A 12,964-nucleotide genomic window follows, 5' to 3' on the forward strand; every position below is an offset into this window, starting at 1 on the left:
ACCATGCTTGCATATGAAGGATCTGCCGTGCAAAATTGTTACCATGTTTGATTTAATTGCCAATTGTTTTATTAATTGACAATAATTAGTTATTGTCAAATATATTGCTGCTTTTTACACTAAGCCATTCCCCAGGGAATGAACTGAAGCAATGAACTGTTGGCAAGTAATTGCAGGACATAGCTTTAATGGGTTTACTATGAAAACACTGTGAGTTAACATGCAGATTTTACCTTTCAATATACCCCTTTGGCTAGTGACTTTTTTATTAATTTCATTGAAAGAAGGTAGCTCACACAAAATCCTAGGCAAGTAGTCATCATACATGTGTGAACTGCCCCTGAGATGCAGAAGTCTCACTGCAAGTGCAGCTCAGAATTGATGCAGACTGCATGCATATGAGCAATAAATGTGATTATGGGGTCCTGGAGTGCACTTCTTGTAGGTTTATCTAAGTCAGATCAATTGTATGGAGCAAGCACTGCATGGCTAATCAGTCCCAGACATGTGAAACACTATTAATATGTCATGTTACGTGAGCACCTTCTTCTGTGTTAGCAATCTGACACAGAAGGCAGAGAGCCTTTTACCTAATAGAAATTCTTTTTTTCATTTTTAATTTCTAGTATTGGATAGCAAATTTTAGTTGGATGTCTCATGCCGACACGCAGCTCTACATACATGAGGTATGTTATGTGAGGTAATGGCATTTACAGGGGAGAAAAAAGACAATCCTGTCAAACCTTAACTTTTGAGGTAGCAGCTACCAGTTATTTTTAAGTGTCTTAGTTTATCTTTACCATTGCTAATTTTTACTGCTAGCTGTCTCCTCCTTTAGTTGTCCCACTAATTGCTACACATAAGATGCTCCTTAAGAACAAAAGAAAAGAAACTGCAAGGAAATGTTTTATTAACATTGTTGCAGAAACTTGAAGGAATGAGGCAAATCTGTATAATCCAAATTACTGAAAAGATGCTCTTTAACCAAAGGAGCCAAGAAGCTACGTAAAGTTTTATTTTAATAATGACTGTGAAACAGCAAAATTATTACTACTACTTACTATTTGCATTGCAGTAATATCAACAACAAAAAGTTACAAATCCTTCCCCCCAGAGCTTTGGTCCCAGTCCAGCCATGCACTTAAATAAATATACAGCTTCAAGTAAACCTACTGAACTCAAAATGCAACTCACGTGCTTCAAGTTAAGCAATGTGTTTAATGACTTTCCTGGGTCAGGAGCTTAAAACCTATGAATCTCTTTTTGGAGCTTAGCAATGTTCAGCTATGAGATGCTTTATCTAATGAAGAATAAAAAAGGAAGCTTCATTTGTATTTTTCCTTCAGTCTTTTCCAGTAAGAGTAATTTCCATTTAGTTAGCAAATGGCTTCCGCCTAAAAAGTGCCCCACAAACATACATGTCAGGGACTTGTACTGGATCATAAATATAACTATCCATAATATAGCCATCCAGGGATAGTCCTGTTATTTATTATATACCATAAAGAACATCTTCTTCCCATCACTTTGAATTACCCTTGATGTCATGCTATGTACCTTCAGCAGGGCACTACTCTTTTGTTTGAAAAGGTCACTGAAACCAAATACGATGAACGAGCTGAAGTCTGGCCAGTAGCTTGTATTGCAAACAATAGCATTTCAATTCCAATTTCCCTATGGAGATGCCTCTATAGCTTGCTTGTCTTTTCTGGTGCCATTACATGCAGTCAGGAATTCAAGGACCGTTAAACAATAAAACCCCCTTTTTGTCACTTGTGTCTTCAATTTCCTATAGCTGTTATTATTTGTCATCCATTTCCTCTTACTCACACAAGCATGCACTTTAGCCTACTTGTGGCAGCTTCAGAAACTGAGGGGCTATCAAGGCCGTATTCACTATTACAAAGTTTTCTGAAGACAAAATGGTGCAAACTCTCTGGATGCTAATAAAAAAATAGTAATTTTGGTGTTCTAACTAAATAAGTCAACTGACATTTTCATCTGATCCAGTAACATGACAGCTTCTGATCCTATTGCAAACAATTCCTTAAAATTTGCTTTGCTTACAGATATGTTACCAGTAGTAAACTGTGCTAGAATGACCACTATTACGACTAGCTAGTGTTCATCAGTCACATGGAAGAAGAGGTAGCCCATACTTACAAAACCTGAAGATGCTACTAGGTGGGGTTCAGGCCAGAGACACTACATGGGAATACAACTGGTTGAGTATTATAAGCATTTTCACATCTCTCGGAGATATTCTGTACTTTCTTTTTGATTAGATTCAAAGAACCTTTTAGTTCAGTGTGTGTCAGTCAATAATTCATACTCATGACTGAAACACAACTACTCAAGGATTTTAGTAAGAGACTCAACTGACACTAGATGTAATTTGACAGGGTGAGGTGCAGTGTCTAACTGGGTCGTGAAGCCTTTGTAAGGTAGCTATTTATCATCATTAAAGGATTTTTGTATCCTCAGTGAGCCATATACTATAGAAAGTAGAAGTCAATGTGTGCAAGCAGCTGGAGAAAGCTCAGGATGTGGAACTGGCAAAGCAAGTGGAATGACAAGCTCCATGCATAAGCTCCTGCTCAGTGCAGTCCTCAGCGGCAAAGCCAGGCTCCAACACTTAGGAATCACTTTCTCAAGTGAAATCACTGGCTGAGTCATCATGCTGTATTTCCAGAATTACCTTGATATTTTATTTGTGTGTTCCTGAAACATACTGCTTCCTTAGGCACAAACCCTGATGCTGCATGCGAAAGAGCCCCAATTTAAGAGAAAGGGAACATATTATCAGGTAGAATGAATAAAGAGTAAGATATTTATACGAATAACAAACAACTTGCTAATAGTCTGTAAGTCTGATTTTCCAGACACTACAGTGAATATTTATATATGAATCTGGCTTCTAACTGAAACAGTAATTCTGCAACAGTCACTTAACTCCAGGATTACTATTGCGCAGGTAGCAGTCCTTGACCAAAAAGACTCTACACCTGTTGAACAGCTATATGTTCAGTACTCTACAACATTGTGAGAGTGCTGGTGAAGGCAAAAGTCTTCTGAAACCTCAGTACCATTCTGCTGTTTGACAGACAGAGAAAACCCCTTCCTCAAGACCCGTGTAAACCATATGTGATGGTGTGCTCCCCTCCCCCACCTCCCCCAACCTGACCTGTATTTCCCATAGCCCTGCTAAAGTGATAACCACCAGTGGTGGTCTGGTCGTGATGGCTGCATCTGGCTCAAAGTGGATTTGGGGGAGACAGATAACAACACAATAGCCAAGGGCTAAATTGAACAATGTGCCCACCTAACCACAGTGCTGGTCAATGTCTGACTCAAGCCAGATCTGGAAGAAACTAACACCTGTAGTCAGTATGTAAATATGTCTATGCGTCAATCATCTTACTCCATAAATAGTGGACAGCCCAGGGCCCACTGAGTTCTCCTGCACAGCAGTGGGCTGCACACCAGGATATCCCCTTGAGTAGGGACACCTCTCAAGGTTACTCCTCAAGGTTGAGAGATTCCTTGCCGCAACAGATTCTCGATAAGTGATTAATAGCATGCTAAACTTTGAAATCTTAGCTAAGTGATATAAAGGATTGATTATGCATATATAATCCTTTAGATATAAACCATTGACCAAGTCGGGGACTGGGAGTGCATCCAGACACGCCTAGACTCCTCTCTGAGAAGGAGTTTAGAATGCAAGGGGGTCCTTTCTGAACCTCGTGACTCAACGGGAGGGTGTCCCTGACAGTTTTGTCTGACCCTGTCCTCTATGCAGCAAATATCAAGTGAATATTGCCATCAAATCTTGTTAAACCACTGTTGCATTTACTATCAAACTTTGTTAATCGCTGTTTTATATCAATAAACATATTGCTACTTCTCTCTTACGAGTGAAGTGCGTCACTCCATCCGTGACACCATATCATCAGGCTTTTAGAAAATTTACTGAAGAGAAGGAAAGAAAAGAACTGAAAAAAAGAAATACATCATAAAGATGATTACAAGCAAAATCTGTCTCAAAATCTAAATTACTTTGACATATTTGTTTGGACACTTCTGTTTGGCTGGTCTTAATCCAGGATCGTGTTCCTTCGGTAGTAACCTTTTCACTGATATTTTCCAGAAACTATTTGAGCAATTTGAAAACCACAAAATCATCACACAAAAAAGTAGCACTACCTCTGATGAAGAAAAATTGACCTGAAAGCTTCAGTCCCGCTTTCAAAAGTGATGTGTAATATGTCAAAGCCAGAAGCAATGTGTTTCAGCAGCATCTGACGCGAGGAGCCGAGCTGTGGCCACACAGAGCCCCACAGAAGGGTCAGCTCATCTTACCCCTCTGCCACAGCCAGAACAGAGGAAGGGGCAAGTGCAAACCATATATCTAGAAGCACCACCTCATGAAATGGTGGGAACAGGCTCAGTCTTCAAAGGAAAAGGATAAGAATATCTTTGCCTTCTTCACCAAGATAAGTACTTCATGAAATTAATCACTGTCAAGGGTGAAAATGGTATACATTAAAAAAATAAAATTATGTCAATTCTTTCTATACTGAATGCAGACAATACCACATAATAAAAACTGTGGAAAAAATGACAATTGAATTAAGCAATACCAGACTCTCATAAATTTATGTTACTTGTCTCTAAAGAAATTAAGTACCACAGCATGCTCCATCAATGAACCTACACATTTTTGCTAATATTTTTCCATAATTGATGTCTCAGACCTATCTCAGACTAATGACATTATGTTTGCAGGTTTCTAGTGCTCTCATCAAGGAACTTGGAAAGTAATTTACTGAAGACTTCATCTGTTTCTGTCTTCATTTTCTTGAACTTTCATAGCTATGAATTATTTGCATTCTAGTATTTCTCTTTCCTCAAGGAACTAGAAATTTTCCTTTATGATCAGGTCTACATCATGAAGACCATGGCCCTGAATCATTTAAGAACATAAACTTGTTCTTAGCTTCAAGTAGATGAGTGGTCTTCTGAAACTGCTGGAAACATTTATAATTTTAAGTCATACCTGTGTTTTACAAGCTGGCGTCCAAATTTTTTCTCTTGGAGTGTACAAGTCAGCCAGTGGCAGGAGCACAGAAGGAAGGATGGAAGGACAGAAAGAAGGCAGGATAGAAGGAAGCCCATTTGTAGCCTAGGCATACAGGTTGAGTTCTGTATGACATGAACATGAATGTGGTCTCTCCCCGAGTGAGTGTGACCAGGTCCTCGCCTCCTCAGATATCCCAAATTATTCCACATGTTCCTGGTTCCTACAGGAACCCTAGACCCCCTCCTGCAAACTATTCCAGTTAGGTGGAAACCTGTGCCACAGCTAGCTTCACTGTAGCTGGGAAAAGTGCCTGCCAATGTGGAAGGGTTTGTAAAACTGGAGGATTAATTTCCTTCCTATTCTCTTACTTTGCTGAGCCATTTTATTATGTCCCCCTGCCTATAATCAGAATTTGGCAATCCAATAAGAATGGGAACAGAGAGACAGAGAACTGTCAATCAAAAAGACTTTTAATTTCACCAGTGCTACCAATTCGTTCTGCACCAGCCTTAGCTCATCTCTGCCTCTGCTTCCCTGTCTGTAAAATGGAGTTAGGATTACTCCCCTGCATCTGTTAGCAGGTAGTGCAGAGCTCTGAATGTGTTAAATGCAACGCTAAGTGTTGATAATTGGTTTAATTAGGAAATGTAATCCTTGCTCTGAGCAGCTTGCCATCTCCCGTCTCTTCTCAAAATCTGTTATTTTATTAGACTTTTTTTGGTTCCCCAATCTCCCTTTTAAGTAGATCGCTTTCCCATTTTATTTTTCATTTACTGTAGAAACAGCAGCAGAATCCTTTGTTAGTTGAAATACCCTTTACAATTCAACATTCAGTACTTCTAATTATGTTCTTGACTTGCTTATGCTTATTTTTAGAGATTTCCCAATCCACCCCTCACTACTTTTTGTATATATTTTTAAAGAAGCCTTCTGTTTATAATTATTTTTACATTGCCACTTAAACAAACTTGCATCTGTTGCCTTTTTTCCCTCTAGACTGAACGAGGATGGATTTTAATTGCATCACCAACTGTTTCTAAAACACTTCCTAGAGTCTCCACTAGATTCCCTCTGCATAATAAAATCTTGACCAATAAAGTACTAACCAAAACCTGTTAGGGCATTTCATGTTTTCTCAAACTCAGCTTTCCTGTGGTCCAGAATGCTCACTTTGCTTCCACCAACCCCCAAGAATATTTTGAACTAATGATATTGTAATGTCCTGGGTGTTTCTTTGCTTCAGTCCTATTAATCATACTTGGTATATTTTCTAGGACTTGGTCCAAAACAGCCTTTAACCATCTGAATGCTTCAATAAGCTGTGGAAGAAAGCAATCCTGAAATACCTCTCAAAATGTGTTCCTCCTCTTCATTTTTGCATTGAGTGGCATCCAAATCAACATCTGAGTAATTAAAACTCTGCCAGGATCAAATATCCTGCCTTGTTATAGGATCCTCCAACGTATAAAAACATTTGCTGATTCTGTGTTATTTTACTTTAACTGTCCTAGAGATGTAAACTCTGTCTGTAGCATCCTAGAATCAACTTACCATTTTATGGCTCTAATTCCTATACAGATTTCTGTATCAGCCATAATATTTCTTTTCACAAATCAATGTTCTGCCTAACCAGTTCACTTACCTACTGCTTTAATTTACTTAATCCCTTGGCAGATTCTGTATTTTTCATATTATAAGATATGTCTTTGTAAAATTATTTAAAAATGTATCCTACTTACAAAATTATAAATACACAAAAAGCATGCAAAATATAAAAGCATAATATAAGTGCACAGAAACATATTGGCAAGATGCATACAAACAACAGAAAAGAATTTGAGTAACTGCTTCAGAATTGAATTTGATAGCCATGCGAAAGTCTGCCTAACTTCCTTAGTCGAGTTACAGATTTTGTAGTCACAGGCTCATGATTCTCCCTTGCTGCCAGTACAAATGCTGTTGGTAGAGATGGTTATCTGTTTACCCTTTCAAGTGGAAAATGGGTCTTGATAGATCAGACAAACTGAGAAGCAGAGATCAGAAAACAGTTTGATTAGATTTTTAGATCTCAGAGTCATTGAAAAATGGGGGTGCAGCTCTCGGTGCAAGGCACCAGTGAGGGAGTTGGCGTATGGAGAGAGGAATACCAGTGATAAGAAAAATATCCCAGTCACTGAAGTAAGGCAGTAACTGAAAGCTGTCTCAGGCAGCAGAAGAGTGCAAAACCAGCTGGAATTGCAGGGAAGTTACCTGGATAGGTAGGATGAAAAGCCTGCACAAAATCAAGGGTCTTTGTGCAGGATTCAGCACAGAATGAGACAAATTTCAGAGGCTGATAAAAATGGTTGGAATTATATACTCTGTGATCACATGATTCTTCCCTAAATTAAAGCTTTTTTCTTTTTTCATTTCACCTACCATCAGCAAATAAGAGAAAATTATTTTATACTCCCTTTCATTTTTACAGATACAATTCTATACATGAATTTCTAAAATATTTCAGTTGCATATTTCCCATGTGATATTCATTTCAGGAATCACAACAAACTGCAGCAGGTCCATCCTTCTAATTTCTCTCAACTCACTAATCAACCTTCTCATTATCTTCACTATCATTTGGCCTGTGCTGAATAATCATTTTCCAATTAGCCTTATGCTTCTGACTTAAATGGTTATCCAAACGCAAATCATTTAGCTCTATTCTAGCAGAACTTCCATAGTGTCCATCTTGGTTTATGACATAATCCCCTTCTTTTCTTCCTTCACTGCATGCATCCGCTTCTTCTGAGTTACCTGCAAATGGCTACAAAACCTTTAGCCACTTGGACAGTGAAGTTTTTTATATCATGTTTCTAACTAGTGTCTTCTTAGAATCCAGTGATAGTAATGGATTTGGAAATAAAGCTTCAGATGAGTTCTGAATTTCAGGGAACTATCAGATCATTCACATTAGGACCCACATGTCCCAAACTGATGGCACCACCTTAGCTTTTAAAGCTTTAAAATCCCCATGTGTTCTATGGGAAAAGAACAGCTTAGAAATACACTCAGGGAATTTCAGCACTGGGGACTCCCTACTTGGGATATCCCATGTGGGGCAGGATGAATATATGGGTTACCATTGCATTCCTCTGTAATGGCTTAAATTGGAGTACAGAAAACCTATGGAAAGATTTAACATTGTGGCCTTTGAGGAACTAGCTCTTGCCCAAAGCATATTCTCCTGAGCCCAGTATCCAGCTACACAGGGCACAACTGAGATGTGTAGCTGCCCTCGACTATGAGGATGCCAGACCAGCATCGGTACAAACAAAGCAGAGCCAGAAATGTGTCCACTTGCTTCTTTGAACCCAGTCTTCTTCACAATGATCCACCAAAACCAATTTGGTGTCTTTACATTGAAGTCAGCTCTTCTCTTGATGGCACGTGGGTGCACAGCAGTGCCTGGAGAGGAGCACCAGAGCCTAGATGGATAGGCAGCCTTTTTTTCCCTATTCCAGAGCTTGATCATCCATGGTCTACCATCCATGCTCCTTCATCACACCTTTTCACTTTATTTTGGTTTAACCAACCAGAATGCTGATAGCAGTCTCAAATATAATGGAAAAAAAAATGATAAATGTCTCAAATATAAATATCTTCCATGGAGCTTAGTTCACTTCTTCCAGAAAAAAATGGAGGGAAAAAAAAAAAAAGCAGATTGAAAAAAAATAATTGAACTTTGCCTTTAATCTACCCTAGTTAAATCAAATAATTTGCCAGGTGCTGAGAAAAATGCTAGCTGGTAAGGAAGAATCATCAGGGCTCCTTCTTTTTATCACTGGCCTTTGTTTACATGATGATCATGGTGTAGACAAGACCACGGAGCTCTCAGTCTGCAGATGACCTGAAAATGACATTAATTGTCCACATTGTGTTTTTTACCTATGCTGGCAAATTATCCACATCAGGTAGATGAATACTTATAATACCAAAATGTTACTGTCCTTGAAACTCTCAGTGTCTTAGTCATTTTAATTCAATGTGTACATTGGGGTTAAGGATACAGAGAAGGAGGTGTTCCTCTGCTTTTATATTAATTAAAATAGCTGTGTATTTATTTTGATGTTAATATTCAGGCTACCTGACATTTTAGAAAAAATATATATTTCTCTTTTCAAGTACAAGCTTTTTTCCTTAAAAAAAAAAATAGTTTATTTTTTGTCATTTTCTGGAGGCTTTGTGAACTTTATTTTAAACAATCAGTATTTCTCCTTTCTTTTTCTCCCACAGATTTTTTTTCCTAAGTGAAAAAAAGTGAAATACGGAGATGAAAAAGAACAGGGAAGAAAAATAAAAGGAAAAGAAGAATCACCTCTTATTAAAGATGCATTGTCTTTTTTTTTCCTAAATAAGTTCCTTTCCCCTCCCTGGAATATTTAATATTGATTACAGCTTTTACCTTGATTTTTTATAGCCAAACAGGAAAAAAAAATCCTCTTTTTAGCCTTTGGATGGGTCTCTTCTGCAAAATACAGACACCGGGAAAAATATTTTACACATGATGCCCCCTCTAATTGTTATAGCTGTCTTGTTGCAAAGGATGGAAGGTGCTTGTCTACCTTTGATGAAAGAAAAGGAAGGAGTGAAAGAGGAAGAAAGACATCTGGATTACCTTCACATTATACAGTATTATCATTTGAAAGCCTTGTCATTTCAGCAAACTTATTTTAGTTAATTCTCAATTTTCCCAAAACAGGAGAACACAGTCCAGAGAGGTGGCACAGATACAGGAGGTCCTTACTCATTTTCAGCACTCTGAGTGATAAGGCTTAGCAAAAGTCTTTCCGAGATGATTAATGGCAGATTTGACTCTGGGAGGTAATTATAGGTTTTGACAAGAAGTTTGAGACTTTGGGGATGAAAGTGACTGTGAAGGTTTCACTGAGGAAACCAACCCCTGACAGGCACAACATGCTCATTACAGAAATTTTGAAAAAGCAGAAGAGATCTATAAAATAAGCTAGATACAGAAGAACATATTTTTATTAACCCCACTGCTGCTGATGGCAGATGCATCCTCCTTGTTGTTTGGGGACTAAAGTGATTTGTAACCTCAGTAACTGCAGTCTTTTCAAGATGCAGAGGTTCAGTTGCTTGTGGACTCCCTCCCATCCTCCCTCCTTCACCCTTTTTCTTTTGAGGGTTAGGCGGGGGGAGTGGAGGGAGGGAATATTAGATAAATAGTGTCATGAAAAATAAATTATGACTGATCAGAAAGTTCTTCCCCTAATGCAACTAGTTATATTTGCTGCTATAATTTTTTTTTTTTGGGGGGGGGGGGGGGGGCAGCAGTGCTATGAATAAAGAAAATACCAAAGTAGCGTATGCACTTCTGATTCTCAGAATACTTATTTTCAGTATTCTGAAATGTAATGTCTGAGAACTGGAGCAAAGCCTAATTAAAAGGACTTCCTCCAAGGAAAAGGTCCTTAAAGACAGCAGGGCTTCTGGTAGGAGCTCTTAGTGTCCACAAGTGCTTTAGGCTCTTCAGAGCAGCGTCTTTCAGCTGCATCAAACTACTGTCAGGATTGACCATTATGTTACTACAACTCAAATATACACTGACCAGGCTTTTACTGCAGACTCTCTGACTTCCCAGCTCTTTTGGCGATGGAGGGCGAACAGTCTGCATCACACAGCAGAGAGCAGAGCCATAATGTCAATTCAGAACAGAACTTTTCCCCAAAGAAATATTTTTTTCTTCCATTGAATAAGAGCACTGAAATAGAATCCAGCTCTAGGAAAGGGCCATGAAAAGACTTATTGTCAAATCTAAATGTATTTACGATTCATACACTCCTTTATACGTTTTGCCATTATCAGGTACAGACCTTGTTTCAGTAGTACCTTCTGGCTCCTTTGTGCCTTTTTGTCAACTTAAAGCAGCTGTAAACCTGCCTGCTCTAGCCAATTAAGTTGTTTTGTATTTCTGGAGTGGCACAAAGGAAACCCACCCCTCCTTCTCTGTTTGGTTTAATAAAATAGGGATATATGGGGCACATAAGAATCGCAACAGTTGGAATGGAACAAGAGTCACGGGCCAGATTCCTGAGCTGCAATAAAACAGTAGTAATCCAAGGGAGAGATGGCAAATTATGCTAGCTGGAAGTCTGCCTCTGAGATTCCACAAACGCTGTTCTGTCAGAAAATAAAATGACATTATTAGGCTGCCTGTCACCAACATTCCCCAAAATATATCTTCTCAAACCATTTGTGGAAATCTGTGGAAAAGGGGCATATGCCTGAGTTAATTTTTATGAGATTATTTGTATTACTTCATATTAATTGTGAACAAATGCCCCAGTGAAGCAGGGGCTTATCAAGACAGCCTGGGAACCGTCACATACCAAGAAGAAATGCCCCGGACCAGGGAGTCAGCATGGGGCCATTTTTCTTCCCTTCAAAGCCTTGTTCTGAGGTTTTGAGTAAAAATCAAATCAGAAATTTGGCCTGGACTTCAGACAAGGAATATATCTAACCTGCAACATATAATGAAAACCTTAATAAGTAGAAGTGAGGTGAGTAGCAGAGCTGCTCCCAGCGAGGCAACAGGAATTTTGCTTTTCCAGGCAGAATTGAGTCCTTATTGTTACTATCCAAACTCTACCGCATTGAAAAAGTCTGTCATGTAGATTACCTCACTATAGTTAGGCACATAACATAAGCCAAGATTCATTTAACCTAAATTCAGATATCTGCAATATAGAAATTTCCCCTTGAGCTAACTACCTTAGCATCGCACTGCTTTAGGATAAAGTTTATCAGTGTCTAGAAATGCCTATTTCACTGGTGTCCTCTACATTTCAGTTAGATAAAACCTGGTATTGGCCTCCTGGTCTTCCACTGGGATCAGCAATGAGAGCAAGCAAGATGATCTAGAGAGCAATCCAGAGCATTTGTGACTGGAATTGTCCTTGTGTGTTTCCTGTCTCTCTCTGTAGTGATGGAAAGGGAGCCAAAACTGGTGGCTATTATGAAATAAACACTTTGAGAGTGAGGCTCACCTCACATAAGATCCTCAGTTACATGTCTGGAATTACGTAGAAGGCATCTGGGATTATAAATTTCTGTTTGACAGGGATTTGTGGATATACTTTCACTCATGTATGTTAAATTAATGGTTTGTCTTTATAGAAAACACAAGAGGAAAAAGAGTAGATGGAGTACTATAGCACCTAAATTTTTTTGTGACTCACCTATAACATTTAGTTTCACCTTCACTCCACAGTGAAAGAAGCAGCTACTGGAAGATCATCGTCTCAGGACTGGGCAGGTGAACCTCAGGAAAAGGCAGATCACACCATACAGAGTAAATGATGTAAAACACGAAGCCTCGATGGTGAACTTAGTTAAAAACCTGCAAGAGAAAAACATTTGAAATTTTAGCGGAAGCTATTTCATTCCATATCTGCAGTAGCTTTTCACAGTTGAACCATATGTTCTTTGAAAGCAACTTCAATGTTATATGCCTGAGAATTGGCAGAAACCGACATTTACATCTGTACATAAAATGCTCATGTACGAATTGCTTGTGTTTTCATGCAGCCAGGGCACAAAGTACCATGGGATTCACGAGGCCAATTGCAGCTAATCAGGGATCAGATAAAAAGCATCCCATTTATTTCAGCAGAGTTAGAGTACATAGCTCCATTTCTAAATAATCACTGTCAAGACTTAAAATAAAAACTCAGAAAGACATCTGTCAAATAAAATTTTAATAACATATGAATCAGAATAAGTTGTGGCTTATTGTTTGAATATTCCAATAGTAGAAAAAGAGGTTAAAATCAAATAAATTATTCATTGAGACTAGTTGCTCATCTCTAGTATCTCTCTGTA

Source organism: Harpia harpyja, chromosome 8 (assembly GCF_026419915.1).
Source record: "Harpia harpyja isolate bHarHar1 chromosome 8, bHarHar1 primary haplotype, whole genome shotgun sequence".
NCBI classification, from domain to species: Eukaryota; Metazoa; Chordata; class Aves; order Accipitriformes; family Accipitridae; genus Harpia; species Harpia harpyja.